The sequence below is a fragment of the Zingiber officinale genome, chromosome 3A (assembly GCF_018446385.1).
Source record: "Zingiber officinale cultivar Zhangliang chromosome 3A, Zo_v1.1, whole genome shotgun sequence".
NCBI classification, from domain to species: Eukaryota; Viridiplantae; Streptophyta; class Magnoliopsida; order Zingiberales; family Zingiberaceae; genus Zingiber; species Zingiber officinale.
In genome coordinates, this window is record NC_055990.1 from 16,240,842 (window position 1) to 16,259,375 (window position 18,534).

The window sequence follows — 18,534 nt, forward strand, 5'->3', positions numbered from 1 at the left end:
TGATGCAAGATGGCAAGGTGATCGCCTATGCCTCCAGACAACTTAAGGATTATGAGAAGAACTATCCTACTCATGACCTTGAGCTTGCAGCAGTGGTGTTCGCTCTCAAGATTTAGAGACATTACTTGTATGGAGCTCAGTGCAGAGTGTATACAGATCATCAGAGTCTGAAGTACTTCTTCACTCAGAAGGATCTGAATATGCGACAGCGCAGATGACTAGAATTGGTCAAAGACTACGACATAGATATCCTCTACCACATAGGAAAAGCGAATAGGGTAGCAGACGCCCTCAACAGGAAGTCCAGCGCTACCCTATTATCTCTAGCAGCCATGTCACCGCCCCTACAGAAGGAGATCTTAGATTTCGGTCTCGAGCTCATAGTCGGACAGCTCTCTACTATGACATTAGAGTCTACCTTGTTCGGTGACATCCAGACAGCTCAGGAGCAGGATCCTGAAATTCAGAGGATCAAGCAAGGTTTAGCAGAATCAGAAGGTGGAGAGTTCAGAATATCAGATAGCGGGGTGTTGTATTTTGGTGACAGACTATGTGTTCCGGATCAGGAGGAACTACAGAGGAAAATCCTAGACGAGGCTCACAAGACTCCCTATGCGATGCATCCTGGCTCCACCAAAATGTACCAGGACATGAAGAAACGTTTTGGTGGCCTGGATGAAGAGAGACATCGCCGATATGTCAAGACCGCCTAACCCGGAGGGTTAAGGCGTAACATCGAGACTGGGGAGTTTTGCGCCCATACGAGATACCGTAATGGAAGTGGGAAGACATTTCTATGGATTTTATAGTGGGATTACCGGAACCACGAATGGTTTTGATACCATCCGGGTAATAGTCGACAGATTGACTAAATCACCCACTTCTTAGCTATCGTGATATCCTACTCCATGGAACAACTCACTTGTATCTCAAGGAGATCGTTAGATTACATGGAGTCCCACGAACCATTATTTCGGACGAGACAAGAAGTTCACGCACACTGGGAGTGTGTATGCATTTGGGCACGGTTAAAGTTTAGCATGCCTTCCATCCGCAGATGGACGAGCGAGTAAATCAGTACTCGAGGATATGCTCCAGGCATGTGCCCTAGATTTCAAGGAAGTTGGTGCAAATATCTGAGTTTAGCGGAATTTGCATACAACACTATCGTGCCACTATTGGTATGGCATCTTATGAGGCTCTCTATGGGCGGAGGTGTAGATCTCCAATCTGGTGGTATGAGAGTGGTGAAAGAGTTAGAATTTCAGAGAGATCTAGTGGCAGATACCACAGCAGCTATACACCAGATCCGCCAGAGGATAGAGACAATTCAGAGAAGCTATGCTGATCGAGACAGAGACCTTTGGAGTTTTCAGTTGAAGTGTTCTTAGAGTAGCTCCCATGAAGGAGTAATGCTTTGGGCAGAAGGGCAAGCTAAGTCCCCGATATGTGGGACCATACCTTATCAGCAGAAGAGTGGGCAAGGTAGCATATGAGCTAGAGCTACCCCAGGAAATGTCAGCTGTCCACAATGTATTTCATGTCTCTATGCTGAAGAAGCATATTCCAGATGTCACCCAGGTGATTGAGCCCCAGTCGGTACAGATCCGCGAAGACCTCAGCTATGACAGTCGACCTATTCAGATAATAGACCGAGCAGTTAAGAAATTACGGAACAAGGAAGTACCATTAGTCAAGGTTATTTGGCACAGTCACACAATAGAAGAGGCAACTTGGGAGACAGAAGCCAGCATGAGACAGAAGTACCCAGAATTATTCTAAGTTTGAGGACGAACTTTTTATAAGGTATGGGGGATTGTAACGCCCAAAAATTCTCAAAACTATTTTAGAAATATTCTATGATTTTTCAGGAATTTTAGGATATTTTTACAGAATTTTTAGAGTAGCGGAGGTAGCAAAAACAAATAGAAAACAAAAACGGCCTAAGCGGGAATTGAACCCGAGACCTATGGTTTACGGATAACTCTAGTAACCAGTTGAACCCAGCAGAGCCGTGCTGAAAGGAAAGGGAAATAATTTTATTTAAGTTGGAGTTGGGCCGGAATTATCACTTAATATAAATAGGAAATAATTAGGTGAAGAGTTATTTTCTTGGATCGTAGCTTTCTCCACCCTAACCTAATTCCGCCGCCCACTTCTCCTCTCCCTCTCTCGGCGCCAACCACAAGGAAGGCTGAGGTTCGGCCCAAGGACACTTTCCGGCGACGACTTCGACACGAGGACGCTCCCCTCCGCGAGAGGAACGCATAGACGCGAGAAGATCGTCGAAAGGATCGTCTCCTCCAGAAATCCAGCGATTAGAATCGTAAGAAATCCAAACAGGAGGTAAGAAACCCCTCACCTGCAGTATAAGTAGCTTTTCGTACGATTGAATGTTTTTAAATTAGCTATATGTAGACTTTTCGACGCATAGGATGTATTTAACCCTCCTTTTCAGGTTTAGGGATCTAGTTGAGCACCTCTAGATGGGCCAGACACGTTTTCTCCTTTCAGTTGGAGATTCTAGACTTTGTCGGGTGCCTAGAGGTGGTCTCCCTAATAGAGAGGAGAGTTGGAGCACACCAAGTGTTCGATAAAATGCTTAGCTCAGTAAAATGCTACAGTAGACATTTCTAATAGCTCAGTAAATGCAATAGAAGCATTTAAATAATTTAGTTAGTCTTGCTACAGCTTATATGGGGCTACGGTCCAATGGGTGGGCACCCACAGTCGCCTCTAGGTTCAGATAACCTAGTAAAAGCAAGATAAATTAATTAGTTATGATTCAGTATTTTATTTAGGGGCACTGTACAGGATTAGATATCCATTGGGATGGACTCCCATAGTCGGTCCCTAGGTTTAGATAACCTAGTAAACCCTACTAAATGCGGGACTTGCAAACCCGGTACAGTTGTCGGGCCCAAACAGCAGCATGATTACTATTTTCACTTATTATGATAATAGCTTTCAAACTCGTAATCTAGTTATGTGAATATAGTGTTAGCTCAGTTTTAGTTTCAGTTTCAGTTTAGTTCTCCTAGTTGATACCATGAAATAGCTCCATGCTTAGATTTTATTATGCATGCCATGTTTCAGTATTTATGCCATGTAACTTCAGTATGCCATGCTTTAACAAATTCAGTGCATGTTTTTAAATAGCATTCTTTAAAAACATGTTTGCATCGTTGCATGTTTTAGTGAGGTAGTTGGTTTCTTACTAAGCTTAAAGCTTACAGATACTATTTTCCCTTATACTGCAGATAAAGGTAAAGGGAAGATGGACTAGCAGAGGAAGCTGGAGGTCAATGCAGAGATGGTGTGTGTGGCAGGAACCTGGAACGAAGATCCTTAGGGAGTTTAGCAAATTAAGAACTTAGTTTCTTTTCTTAAGATACCTTTATGCATTTCTAGTGGCTTAAATGCTATAAATTAATAAACCTCGCACTATATCATGTTAGAATGCTAGTTGATAGATATTAGAACGTTTTCCATGCATTATATAATTGTTGTGTGAGATTTTGGCACGAACAAGTGCTGAAATCCGGGGTTCTGATTCGAAATCAGAAACCTGATCGATCTACAGATCGATCAGAAGTGTATACTGCAGATACGGTAAAGGGAAAATAGAGTTAGCAGAGGAAGCTGACGGTCAATGAAGTGATGGTGTGCGTGGCGGAACCTGGAATGAAGATCCTTAGGGAGTTCAGCAATCGAGAACATAGTTTCTTATCTCAAGTACCTTTATGCACTTTCAGACCTGGATTTTCTTCCGTAGCATGTGTATCAACTCCTTGGATCGATCCGACAGCCCAATCGATTCATGGATCGATTGAAATGCCTGATTACAGCTAGCAGGACATCCGAGAGGCATAGATTATCTTCCCTAGCATGTGTACAACTCCTAGGTACACCTAGAATATTAAGTTCAGATTTTACAGTAATCAGTTTAGTAAAATTTTAATCAATCCAGATTTCCGCAATAGTAATTTAGCACAGCATAATGTAGCGATCGGCCTCACAGCCTAGTCAGTAGAAGGCGGGTCGTTACAACAGGATGTCTATTAAGAAAGTAGAATTATCAATGTTCGATGGTTGGGATTCGTGGCATGGATTACTAGGGCTGAAATTTCTTTAGAAGTCCAAAATACTTTTGAGGAAGTTAAGGTCAAGTTGGCACATGTAAGTATGGAAGGCCCTATCATTCATTGGTTTAATCTTCTTAAGGAGACTGAATAAACTCACTCTCATTGCTCGTTATGGAAGGCGTAGACATGAAAATCCTTTTGAAGAATTGGCAACATTAAAACAAATTGGAAATGTGGAAGAATTTATTAAAGCCTTTGAGTTGATTTCTTCACAAATTCCACATCTACCAGAAGAGCTGTGTATTGGCTATTTCATGCGTGGATTACAACCTCATATATGAAGAAGAGTTCGAATGCTAAATCCATTGTCTAGAGGGCAATTAATGTGCATGGCAAAGGATGTTGAAGTGGAACTGTTAGAGGAAAGGGAGATTTCACAAAAGACATTTGGGAAGGAGAAGTTATGAAGCAATTTTGGCTGGGGTTCGGGCAGTTTTAGACCATATGTTAGGAATAATTCAATTCAAAAGAAATTAGGTCAGTCTTTTCAAATGGGCAGAACTAGTACAACATCAGGATGGGGTTCCAAAAAGATTCGTGCCTCTAAGGAAGTTAGTATTGCAGGTTCTGCATCCAATAAAAATCCTTTTCCCAAGCCTCTACAACACGAAAAAGAGAAGGACATAAGCGAGAGTTCATGGAAAAATTCAGAGGAATTCGTTCCATTTCTTACTTAGAATTATTGGAACAAAGGACCAAGGGATTATGCTTCAAATGTGGTGAAAAATTCCACCCACTTCACCAATGTACAGAGAAACAATTGAAGTTATTGGTGTTAAAAGAAAATGAAAGATTAAATTCAAATGGAGAGATAGTGAGTCTTGAGGCAAAGACTTCAGAAGATGAGGGGTTAGAGTGTAAATTTATGGGATTATTGTGTATGAATTCAGGTAGAACCATGAAGTTAGAAGGCAGAATAATAGGGATTGATATTGTGGTGCTTATAGATAGTGGAGCCAACCTTAATTTTATTTCTCCTCAATTACCTGTAGCTCTCGGATTGAAGGTGCAAGAGACAAGGAAATTGGGAATTAAACTTGGTGAGGGGCATAAAGTGTTTACTAAAGGTAAGTGCCCGGAGTTATACATTCACTTGGGAATTTTTGAGTTGAAAACAGAGGCATATGTATTAGAATTGGGAGTTTCTTAATTGAAAACATTGGGGAAAGTTGTAATGGATTGGAAGGAGATGACTATGTAGTTCCACATGAAGATCTTTTAATAACTCTACAAGGTAAGTTGGAGGCAATGAAGAAGAGTAAACAAACAGGAAAAAGGGGTGTCTGATAATTAACATTTTGATGTATTATTTCTGTCCTTAATTTTCATGTTTTAATCCTTTCATATGATTAATTGTTGATTCTTATCATGTTTATTGAGTTGGATTCATGTTATGAGTTTTGTTATAATTCTTCCTATTTTTATGGATTTCTATTTATAATTGTGTACTTTTATTTTTTTGGAATTGAGCTCAAGTTGAACCAAATTGAACATAAAATCTTGAGTTAATGAGAAGTCCAATCTGAAGAAATCTGAGCCATTGGATCAAATCTGAAGTAAATTAAATGAAAGATTTGAATCTGATTAAATTCTATCCGTTCACCAAGATCTGATTGATTTTGACCAATCTGTGTAGATCTGGCATGATCTGAGACGCTCATCTTGATCTACCCATCCTGACCATTCAATGGGTTCCAGTTGATCTCGACCATTTACTCATATTTGATCTCAACCGTCCATCAGATCTGGAGTCATCACGGCCGTTGGATCAGATTTGGGGGAAATAAGCTTTTCTCTCTTCCTCTCTCGTTTCTTCTGCGGATTCCCGATCACGACTTCTACAGGAGCTAGGGCTCGCCGACACCGCCTTCTACTTCTTCCTCCTTCACCAACGGCCGGCGGCCACCTCCGTTCAACCACTGCCGCCGGCCGGTCACCATCTTCCTCTTCGGGTTAGAGGAGGAAGGTTCGATCTCTTCCACCATCATCAGCGATTTCCTCCACATCTTCACAGATCGCAACAGCAACATCTTCTTCTCGGCTTCCTCTTTTCTTCTTCTTCGCGTGGCTAGGGTTCGTGACAGATTCTATCGGCGACTTCTTCTAAGGGATCCGGCGAGTCCAAGCAGCATATCTTCACCAGATTTGGCCAGTCACAGCTCCACCTTTTCTTCCAAGCAGAAGATTCTTCTTCCGGACAGATTCCATAAGCTTTTGATTGTTGCATTTCTTCACTTGAATCGTATTGATATGTTGATTTGTGTGGTTGATTGTTTGATGCTTGTACTAAATTGTTCTCCCATGTTTTAGTGCACGTACTCATGTCATTTCGATTTATGCTCGTAAGGTGTTTGACAAAATGTTTCTTACAACAGTAGGGTTAAATTTGTGCATTTTAATCACTTAATGTTTGCTTATCTTGTCTTTTGCAATTGCTATAAGTTTTGTTCTTCGTTTGAATGCAATTAGGTTAGGGTAGATTAGCTTTCTTTAATGCTCTAAGTTACATTCCATGCTTAGTTTCATTATTTGTTTACTCTATGTTGTCTCTAATTTCCTTGCAATCATAGTTTAAGCTAGACTAGGTTTTCTTACATGCACTGTCTTTCATTTACTAGACTAAGTTTCATTTAATGCTTTGCTATTTTATTCCGTAGTTTAATTCATTAATGGTGAAATCGTAGCGTAGAGTGACAATGCACTATGAGATCACTATTAATGGATAGATAAGATGTCTTTCATTAATTAGGATTAGATTTCATACTTGCTTTGCTCTTTTGTTCCTTAGGTTTAATTTTGTACTTGTTTTGTTATTTCATATCATAGGTCAAAATTCAAAACCCAAACCCCAGTTTCATATCAAAAATCCAAAAGCCATAACCAATCCTGAAGTTATCATCCTATCGTTACATTCTTTGGGAGACGACCCGAGTTATCTCTATACTACTTTAGTGTCGAGAGGTTCGGTAAACTTTAATTGTAATTTGATAAGCTCCTGTAGCACGACACTCAAGCTCACATCAGTGTATGCTCCCTATATTGCCTTTTGCAAGGGCATTCTCTTACTATTGATGTAGTAGAGGGAGTTCCTTCTGACACAACATTACTATCAGAATTAGAATTGAATGCATCACAACAACTGGAATTATCGCAGTTATTGGAAAGATTTTCTGCAGTTTTCAAAGAAGGAAGCAGGTTGCCACCTAAGCGAAGTCAACAACATGCTATATTGTTGCAAGAAGTGTAGACTCCTATTAGTGTGCATCCATACCGTTACCCACACCATCAAAAGGAGGAAATCAAAAGACAGATTCAAGAAATGTTGCAATCGGGGTTATTTAACCTAGTGTAAGTTCTTTCTCTAGTCATGTTTTATTGGTAAAAAAAAGGATTCATCATGGAGAATGTGTGTTGATTATAGATCATTAAATAAGGTCACAATTCTAGATAAATATCCTAGCCTTGTGGTAGTTGAACTACTTGATAAGTTATTTGGAGCTATGATTTTTTCAAAAATTGACTTGAAATTGGAGTATCATTAGATTAGAGTAAAGGAGGAAGACATTCATAAGACTGCATTTCGCACTCACAATGGAAATTATAAGTTCTTAGTTATGCCTTTTGGGCTCACTAATGCCCCTTCAACCTTTCAAGTAACAATGAATGATTTATTTAGATTGCTCCTTCGTAAGTTTGTACTGGTTTTCTTTGATGATATTTTAGTGTACAGTTCCAATTGGCCTACACATTTGTCTCATCTTTCTATGGTGTTGGAAGTTCTTCTTTTGAATCAGTTTGTGGCTAACTCCAAGAAGTGTACTTTTGGCACGACAAAAGTGGAATATTTGGGTCATATCATTTCCGGACAAGGTGTTTCAGTTGATCCTTCTAAATTCAATATATTTTGGATTGACCGATTCCAAAGAATGGCAAAGGAGTAAGAGGGTTTTTTTGGACACCCCAGAGGAGTCCCTGTCCGAGAAAATTTCGGCAGCATCTCCCCTGTACGGTGGACAATCTGAAACTTTTCTACATCCTCACATACCTCAGCCACAGGCGGCTGGAATAATAAAAACCAATAAAAATACAACCACACATTCCACGCAGTTTATATAACAAGTAAACAGAAAGATATTACCCTGACTCGAAATCAACCCTACTCCACTACACTCGTAAAGCTCAAATCTGATGAACTCACCTCTTCTGCCGTCCAGGCAGGCATGTAGTAGAATAAATCTAAATCCAAATCCATCGACATAATAAAATCCATACAATGTCTATAAGTAAAATAATCCAAAACATAACAAGTTCAAAACAGTCTAGAACATAAAAGAAACCAAAAGAAAACCAATCATATCCTCGAGGTCTGCAGGGACCAACAACTGGAACTCTCTCCTGACAGCATCAACCTGAAAATATCAACAATGGAGGCGGGGTGAGTGCAACACTCAGCAGGTACAATTGATATGCAAAGTAAAGAAATAACACCTAACACTAATCATGCGTACAGTCTCCTGATAAAAATAAAGATAAATGCAAACCGAAGTAGACAGGAGAGAATCTGTACTAACTAGGACCCGGTATAAGGACAAATAGTCCGAAAGGTATAGAAGACCTGTATGCATGTCAAACATAGGTATCCAAACAATATGCAGCATATAAATGCAGCAAACACAATCACAAACAATAAATGCATCATGCATATGATGCCAATGTCATGGTCACCCCTGACGCCAGTCAGCCAACTCATAACAAAAGTGGGACCGAATGGGTAGAGCTGTGACAACCGTGCACTCTGCATCACTACCCCTGATGAGTGACCGAGTGGACGGGATGCTGTCGGAGTACACACGTACTCCTACCCCAAATCATAAATGGGGGAGCGCAATGCTCTCATCTTCCGGTACGCTATGACGGGGAGGGATCTCTAACGTGCTACACGCTGCGTCACACTACCCGTGAGCGGACCAACGGAGTACCGGAAGAGCCAAACTGACGTGCTACCACGCTGTGTCATGCTACCCGTGAGCGTCACAACGGAGCACCGAACAGTGATGAAACTGGCTAAGTGCTCGACAATAATGGAGCAATCTATCACACAGCATGCAATTATGCGAATGGTGCATGTCACTAAGCATGGTAATATACTAAACCAATCTCTGGACATATAATGATGTGCACCATAGTGAATAAATCATATCAAAGTACACTGATCAAATAAGGTATCAAACCTAGGTCCTGAACATGGTGAAACATGGTTATATCACTACCCCTATGAGCATGTGTAATCAGGTACATAACAACATGAAATGCGAAACAAACAATCAATCAAGCAGATAACAGGTATCGGGTAGTGATTAACCGAAACAAATGAGGAACATAATTAATGCAACTTGTAAATTTCCTTACTTTGCATATCAATTGTACCTGCTGAGTGTTGGACTCACCCCGCCTCCATTGTTGTTATATTTCAGGATGATGCTGTCAGGAGAGAGTTCTAGTTGCTGGTTCCCTGAAGACCCCGAAGACTTATGGATCTTTTGGTTTTGTTTTGCTTCTTATTTGACCATGTTTACACTTGGTTTTGTTTGATACCTGGATATTGTATGGATTGTCCTTGTTGATGAATTTTTATTTGATATGTTTTACTACATGCCTGCCTGGATGGCAGAAGAGGTGAGTTTGTCGGATTTGTGTTTTATGAGTGTAGTGGAGTAGGAAAAATCAGATTTGAGCTTTACGAGTGTAGTTGAGTAGGGTTGATTTCGAGTCAGAGTATTATTGTTCTGTTTACTTGTTATATAAACTGCGTGGAATGTCTGTGATTGTATTTTATTTCTGCTATTATTCCAGCCGCATGTGGCTGAGGTATGTGGATATGTAGAAAGTTTCAGATTGTCCGCCGTACAGGGGAGATGCTGCCGAAATTTCTTCGGACAGGGACTCCTCCGGGGCGTGACAGTTTTTTTGGGTCTGACGGGTTAATTTGTAGAAAATTATGTTAAGGTAGCTAAGCCTTTGACATAATTGGCTAAGAAGGATAATTTTCACTAGAGATCAACTTCTTTAGAGTCTTTCTTGGAACTCAAAATACTCTTGACTAGTTTCCCAGTTATTGCATTTCCAGATTTTTTCAAGCCTTTTGAGATTGAGTGTAACGCCTCTGGAAGAGGAATTGGCACTGTATTAATGCAAAATAGAAGACCAATTGGTTATTTTAGTAAAGCTTTATTAAAAGGGAATTTGTCAAAATCTGCATATATAAAAGAATTGATGGCTTTGGTTTTGTCTATTCAACATTGGCGTCCCTATCTTCTTGGGAGACCTTTAACAGTCTATACTGATTAAAAGAGCCTTAAACATTTACTACAACAGTGGATCACAACCATAAATCAACAATATTGGATGGCCAAATTATTAGGTTACCAATTTGAAGTTATTTAAATCAGTTTGTTGCTGATTCATTATCTAGAATATATGAAGAAGGTGAATATCACACTTTAGTGTCTTACCCTACATGGGAGGAAGGTGAAAATCTTATTGAATAAACTAAACAAGACCATCAATTGCAAGATATTATGGCTGATTTAACCAATAATCCAGGTTCTCTCATCTAGGTTTTGAGATGCAACAAGGAGTTCTATACTATAACAATAGACGGGTTATATCTGCTTCATCTCGAATTGCTCATTATGGAAGGCATAGACATGGAAATCCTTTTGAAGAATTGGCAACATTAAAACAAATTGGAAATGTAGAAGAATTTATTAAAGCCTTTGAGTTGATTTCTTCACAAGTTCCACGTCTACCAGAAGAGCAGTATATTGGCTATTTCATGAGTGGATTGCAATCTCATATCCGAAGAAGAGTACGAATGCTAAATCCATTCTCTAGAGGGCAATTAATGTGTATGGCAAAGGATGTTGAAGAGGAACTGTTAGAGGAAAGGGGGGTTTCACAAAAGATATTTGGGAAGGAGAAGTTATGGAGCAATTTTGGCTAGGGTCCGGGCAGTTTTAGACCATATGTTGGGAATAATTCAATTCAAAATAAATTGGGTCAGTCTTTTCAAATGGGCAGAACTAGTACAACATCAGGATGGGGTTCCAAAAAGATTCGTAACTCTAAGGAAGCTAGTATTGCAGGTTCTGCATCCAATAAAAATCCTTTTTTCTCCCAAGCCTCTACAGCACAAAAAGGAGAATGAGATAAGCTAGGGTTCATGGAAAAATTCAGAGGAATTCATTCCATTTCTTACTTAAAATTATTGGCACAAAGGGCCAAGGGATTATGCTTCAAATGTGGTGAAAAATTCCACCCCCTTTACCAATGTGCATAGAAACAATTGAAGTTATTAGTGTTAAAAGAAAATGATAGATTAAATTCAGATGGAGAGATAGTGAGTCTTGAGGCAAAGACTTCAGAAGATGAGGAGTTAGAGTGTAAATTTATGGGATTATTGGGTATGAATTCAGGTAGAACCATGAATTTAGAAGGCAAAATAATAGGGATTGATATTGTGGTGCTTATAGATAGTGGAGCCAACCATAATTTTATTTCTCCTCAATTAATTGTAGCTCTCGGATTGAAGGTGCAAGAGACAAGGAAATTGGGAATTAAACTTGGTGATGGGCATAAAGTGTTTACTAAAGGTAAGTGCCCGGAGTTATACATTCACTTGGGAACTTTTGAGTTGAAAACAGAGGCATATGTATTAGAATTGGGAGTTTCTTAATTGAAAACATTGGGGAAAGTTGTAATGGATTGGAAGGAGATGACTATGCAGTTCCACATGAAGATCTTTTAGTCACTCTACAAGGTAAGTTGGAGGCAGCAAAGAAGAGTAAACAAACAGGAAAAAGGGGGGTCTGCTCCCTATATTGCCTTTTGCAAGGGCATTCTCTTACTATTGATGGGTTTTTTTACAGGTAGCAAATGATTTTTCAAGAATTTTTCAAATAATTTTTAAAATGATTTTTCAAATAAATTTTAAAATGGTTTTGAAAGAATTTTTCAAATAAATTTTAAAATGATTTTTAAATAATTTTTCAAATAATTTTTAAAATGATTTTTCAAGAATTTTTCAAATAATTTTTAAAATGATTTTTCAAATAATTTTTAAAATAATTTTGAAATTAATTTTGAAAGGATTTTTAAATAATTTTGAAATTAATTTTGAAATGATTCTTAAATAATTTTGAAAAGATTTTTAAATAATTTTGAAAGGATTTTTAAATAATTTTGAAATTAATTTTGAAAGGATTTTTAAATAATTTGAAATTAATTTTGGAAGGATTTTTAAAAATTTTGAAATTAATTTTGGAAGGATTTTTAAATAATTTTGAAATTAATTTTGAAAGGATTTTTAAATAATTTTGTAATTGAATTTGAAAATAATTTTGAAATTGAAAAAATAATATTAATTACGAATTTAATTTTCACTTTGAATTTCAAAAATCTTTAATCATCTCACCCTATCTAAATTTTCAATCAGGTACTCCTATAATTGTTGAGAAATGAATTGAGGTTCAATTTTATGGTTTAGTTTAACTTTGTGTTAGATTCAGGTTTAGCTTTGGGTTCAACAAGTAGGCGTTCTTTGGATAAACTTCTGGGCTATGGTGAGTCACAAGGAACTCATTAAAGTAACCATGCCTTCGAGGTTTTCCAAATAGTCCTACCCATTGAACATAATACTAAACCTTGGTCTAACTAGTTAGGATCCATTTAAGGGTAGCTTCGGTCAGTTCCACTTGGCCAAATGCACTAGGTGGAAGCCATATCTTCCTAGACATGCGATGCCCAAGCTTCCCTAACGTACTATCATCCAAAAACTTCACCAGTACCGTGGGTCATGTTAAACTTAGCCCATTTTTTTTTTAACCTTAATTACCCTGTCGGGTAGTTTATTCTTGTTTACCCTTATCGGGTGGATTAATTTCGGAGGTGCCAGCTATTCTGGAGCCTCCTCCTATGTTATTGATTTATGTTTTATTTAGTAAATAAAGTATACTTGATTATAGCTTGGTTTGTACTGTTTAAGTTTTACTTTAGACTTATAACCCAAGTCTAGATTTCATGACTTGACTAAATTATTAACAATCTTCTCTAATTTATCAATTTTATCTTTTAAAATATTTTTTTATACTTCTAATTTTCTAAGAGTTAATTTCTTATTTTTATTTGAATTAATTTTATTCATTACATTATTAGCATGCATATCTAATTTTGAAGAGAAATCTATACTAGAGCAAGCAAGATTAGTTAAACTAGCGCAATCATGTGTTGCAAAAACTGGATTTTCATATAATGTAAATGTACTAACCTTGATTTCTCCCTCTGGATTCTTGGATCTTCTTTCTGGGCATTGTCTTTTGCAGTGACCCATTAGTTTGCATTTGGAGCATTTAATGTATTTCTTCCCTCTCCTGATCATTTTCTCCTTCTCCTCCGATTGTGCCAGTCGAGTTTTACGAGTGGGGCATTCGTTTTTATAGTGCCCTCTCTCCCTACACTTAAAACAGATTATGCGAGATTTACAATTTGAATTTACAATTTTACCTTTTAGATACATGATAGGATCCTCCCCCTTGACTGTTGCTGTCTCGAGTTCAAACTCAGATTCAGCAATTTCCTCTTTGGCCATTAGTGCTATGAAATCGGTCTGATCTGTTTCTTCTGAGTCTGGTTCAGAGGTTGACTCTAGATATTCGAATTCGGGTTCGCAGTCTTGTTCAACTTCTGAAGGAGTCTCATGAAGCTTGAGCAGTTTCTCCCAAAGCTCCTTAGCAGTGTTGAACCTTCCAACTCGATCAAGGTCTGAATTTGTCAGCCCGCATAGGAGAATACAGGTTGCTTTTGCATTTGTCTCGAAGTTTCTTATCGCTTGTGCATCCCACTTGTCACAGGTGATGGGTACTCCATCTTCGATGGGGGAAATGAGTCCGATCTGAACTATGGTCCATATCTCCTCTTGTATTTTTAGTTGGTGCTCAATCTGGTCTTTCCAGTAACTAAAATTTTCGCTGGACAAGAGTGATAGGCTTGCAGTGTTGTATCCATCTTCATAGGCCATTTAAAAACCTAGCACAAAAATGAACAAAAAACTTGTCCCAGGACTTAATCCTGGATTAGTAGTGCGGTATAAGGATAGAAATAAAAATTCATGAATTTTGGGGAAAAAAATAATAAAATAATATTAAAATATTATTAAAAAAATATTAAAAAATAGTATTTCAAATTTTGCCAAATTCAATATTTTTTTAATACTAATAAACCGTGAAGAGATGAAAATCAATTTTTCAAAAATAATTTTGGAGGGAAAATAATTTTAGCCTAAATAGACGAAAAAGCCACAAAAGAAATGCTCGAATGGTGGTTTCACCTATTCGAAGCGACCCCGCTCTGATACCAATTGTTGGATCGAGACCGCGCTAGAGAGGGGGTGAATAGCGCTTGCGGCTATTTCGTTCGATTATCAGAAAACTATCGGAGTAGTTAAAACCTCGTTCAGAAATTAATGCAGCGGAAATGAAATAGAGAAACACACACAGACGCAAAGGGATTTACTTCGTTCGGAGCCTAAGGCGACTCCTACTGAAGGCCCGCAATCCTTGATCACTTCCGGTGGGCAACAACTATAAGCTCGATAAGAATTACAAATTACAATGAAAGTATTAAAATAACTTTGTACCGACAACTTAAAGAAGAAGAAAACAGAGCTCCGGGTCGTCGGAATGTTGCAGCAGTACTTCAGAATGATTTTGTTAGCAGCACGTTGAAGAAAGAAAGCCTGGAACTTGATGATCTAAAGTACTGGTCGAAACCCCCTTATAAAGGGTGTTCAAGGCGCCTTGAAGGCTGTTCAAGGTGTTGGTGCAACTTTAGGTCAAGGTTGACCTGGTTGACCTGACTCGAGTTGACCTGACTCGAGTTGTATTTTGATATTTGACGAAAACAGAAGAGTTGTATTTTGATGGAAGTTTGTGGGTGCAACCCTTGGTCAAGGTTGACCTGGTTGACCCGAGGTGAGTTGACCTGACTCGGAAAAGTCCAAGCAGGGAGCTTGGCACGGGAAAAGTCCAAGCAGGGAGCTTGGCATGGGAAAAGTCCAAGCAGGGAGTTTGGCATGGTGAAAAGTCCAAGCAGGGAGCTTGGCACGGGAAACGGAAAAAGTCCAAGTATGGAGACTTGGCACGGAGAAGTCCAAGTATGGAAACTTGGCATGGGAAGTCGGAGAGGGCTCGGTAGCTCGTTCTCCGGACTGAGGTCAGAGAGGGCTCGGTAGCTCGTTCTCTGGACCGGATGTGGAAAGTCCTGGTTAGTGAAGCCAGGCAGATGGGAAAGTCTTGGTGAGTGAAGCCAGGCAGTGGGAAAGTCCTGGTGAGTGAAGCCGGGCAGTTGGAAAGTCCTGGTGAGTGAAGCCAGGCAGACGGAAAGTCCTTGTGAGTGAAGCCGGGCAGTTGGAAAGTCCTGGTGAGTGAAGCCGGGCAGATTGGAAATCCTGGTGAGTGAAGCCAGGTGAAAATCCTAGTGAGTGAAGCTAGGTGAAAGTCCTGGTGAGTGAAGCCGGGCAAGGGAAAATCCAGGTGTATCAAGGGTGATCGGACATCTGGTGTTGAGAAGGTCAAGTAGGTCAAGGGAGTGACCGGATACTTGGCACGAAGAGAAAAGTCCAAGTGGGTCAAAGGGATTGACCGGACACTGGTGAGCGAGTTTTAGCAGGTTAAGGGTGACCGGATGCTAGGCACGATGAACCAACAAGTCATGGTTGACCAGATGTTGGTTAAGGAGGCGTTAGACTTGATTTTAGGGAGAAATCATGAGCTGGATTGATCAGCCGATCGATTGGCTCATGCCAAATCGATCGGCCGATCGATTGGGCGAGTCTTCGCGACAACCTCCTCCCAATCGATCAGTGGATTGATTGGGACAAGTGTGCGATCGCACAGAACAGAGCTGAATCGATCGGTCGATCGATCCAGGTATCCCAATCGATCAGTTGATCGATTGGGAGCTGCGATTTCGCACGATAAGCCCTGGATCGATCAGCTGATCGATCCAGGCATTTTACCGAGAGCACAGAGGCGCTCTGGATGAGGCATGATGTACCAACAGTCAAGGTTGACCGGATGTTGGTGTGGGAGACTTGGGACTTGGTATTGGAAAATTAAGCTCGATCGATCCGGGACCGATCTGATACGATCGATCGGTCGGTGACCGATCAAGAACTCACAAGATGAACTCAGGTTATCTGATCGGTCCGAGACCGATCAAGGCCGATCGAAGGAGGCAATAGGCTCGGAAGGAATACTGATCGGTCCGGGACCGATCCCCGATCGGTCCCCATGACCGATCAGATAGGCTCTGGACCGATCAGGGTGGAGCCTGATCGGTCCAGGCCTAGCCGTTGTGACTCAACGGCTAGGCTATTTCGGGCTTCTGTGTTCTAGCCTTTTTACTTGCAGGTTCGCAGGTTGACTCAGGATATCAGAGGCCATATAAACGAGATCGAGGGCCTCTACAGATCTGCTTCTTCCTCCTCTGAACTGCTGTGCTCTTGAGCTTTGCTGAGCTCTGAAGCTTCGTGTGAGCTTCTTCGACTGTGTTGCTTGTTGGCATTCATCCGTGAAGTTGGTGCTTCATCCGGGACTTCAGTCGACGAGAAGGCAAGCGAGTATTTGTACATTCATTGTATATTTTGTTCTTGCTCTTCTTTGTATCTCCTGTATTGCTTTTGCAAAACATTGTGGCGAGGTTTCTCCACCCAGAAGGAGTGTTATATTAGCCGGTTCTCCGGGGTCTCATCCATCGACGGATTGATCGGATTCGTCCACCTTACGGACACGCTGAGGAGTAAGAGTATCATCTCCGAACCTCGTTACATCTTCGTGTTGAGGTTTGCTTCTCCTTTCTCGTTTCTATTTGTTATTTCCGCTGCGCTAACTCGACTTGTAGAAAGAAACGAAGAATTTGGGATCGGCTATTCACACCCCCCTCTCTAGCCGCGATCATCGATCCTAACAAGTGGTATCAGAGCAAGGTCGCTCTTCGCCGGATTAACACCCGAGGGAGCACAAGCTAGAGATGGATCAACTCGGAGAAGACATCACCATTCCACCCTTCTACGATCGCGACGACTTCACGTATTGGAAGGTAAGGATGAAGTATTTCCTTATGACTAACATTGAAAATTGGAGTTGTGTACAATTAGGTTTCACTCCTCCGATGGATAAAGAAGGAAAACCTCTTGAGAAGAAGAAGTGGACGAAGGAGCAAATCCACCAATCCACAATCAACGACGAGGTAATGAAAATATTTGAATTCTCATTACCTAACGATATATTATGTAGGATAGGTGGATACAACAATGCCAAGGAGTTGTGGAACAACTTGGCTAAGTTCCATGAGGGGAACTCCACTTCAAGCCATGAAGAGGAGTTAAGTGAGCCAAGTAGTTCACATCATGGAGAAGAGGAATTAGAAGTTGAGGGCTACTCAACATCTAAGGAAGAAGAGGAGGAGAGTTCTTCTTCAAGAATGGAGCAAGAGGAAGAAACTTCTACCTCCGGAAGGGATGAAGAAGAAAGCATACATCCCACCTCAAACCTAGGTAACTCAAGCATTTTAATTTCTAGCAAATTACACATAATGTGCTTTGAGTGTAGGGAATTTGGGCACTACAAGAGTAAGTGTCCAAAGAGGGTTAGAAAGACTCCACCGGCGCCAAAGGTCAAGAAAGCCGGAGTCCCGATACGCAAAGGCAAAGAGCACGTGGTGTGATTTCAATGCAAGCGAAGGGGACATTATCGGAGCCAATGTCCGAGGGGGAGACAACCTCACAAGGACAAGAAGACGAGCACATCGATAGGGGGAGCTAAGGCAAACCCTAAGGTAATCTCTAAGGCTCATTTTTGCAATTCAAATAGAACACATGCTAGTAGCCTTATTGCAATTGCTAATAATGATAAGCATGTTATAGGAATCAATACACATGTTTAGGTGCCAAACATGTGAGCCTAGATAAGGATAACACTAGGAAAGCCAACCCTAGGACTAACTCATCTAAGGCTAAGGAGAACCTAGGTAGAAATCCCAAATCAACTAGACACATGCCTAGGAATACCTCAAAGAAAAATGAAAAATTAAAAATTGAGGTATTAGAGAAGGAGAATCAAGTCTTGAGGTCAAGACTTGATACTTTGGAAAAGGCTCTTAAGAACTTGGAGAAGTCATCTCTAGGGTTTAAGGGTCAAAAACCAATGTCAAAGGACAAGAGAGGTTTGGGTCACAAACCTAAGTCCCAAATGGTCAAGCCCACTTATCACAATGTTCCATTCGATTATGGAACAAAATCTAGGGCAAGGAAGACTATCACCAAGGTCACAAG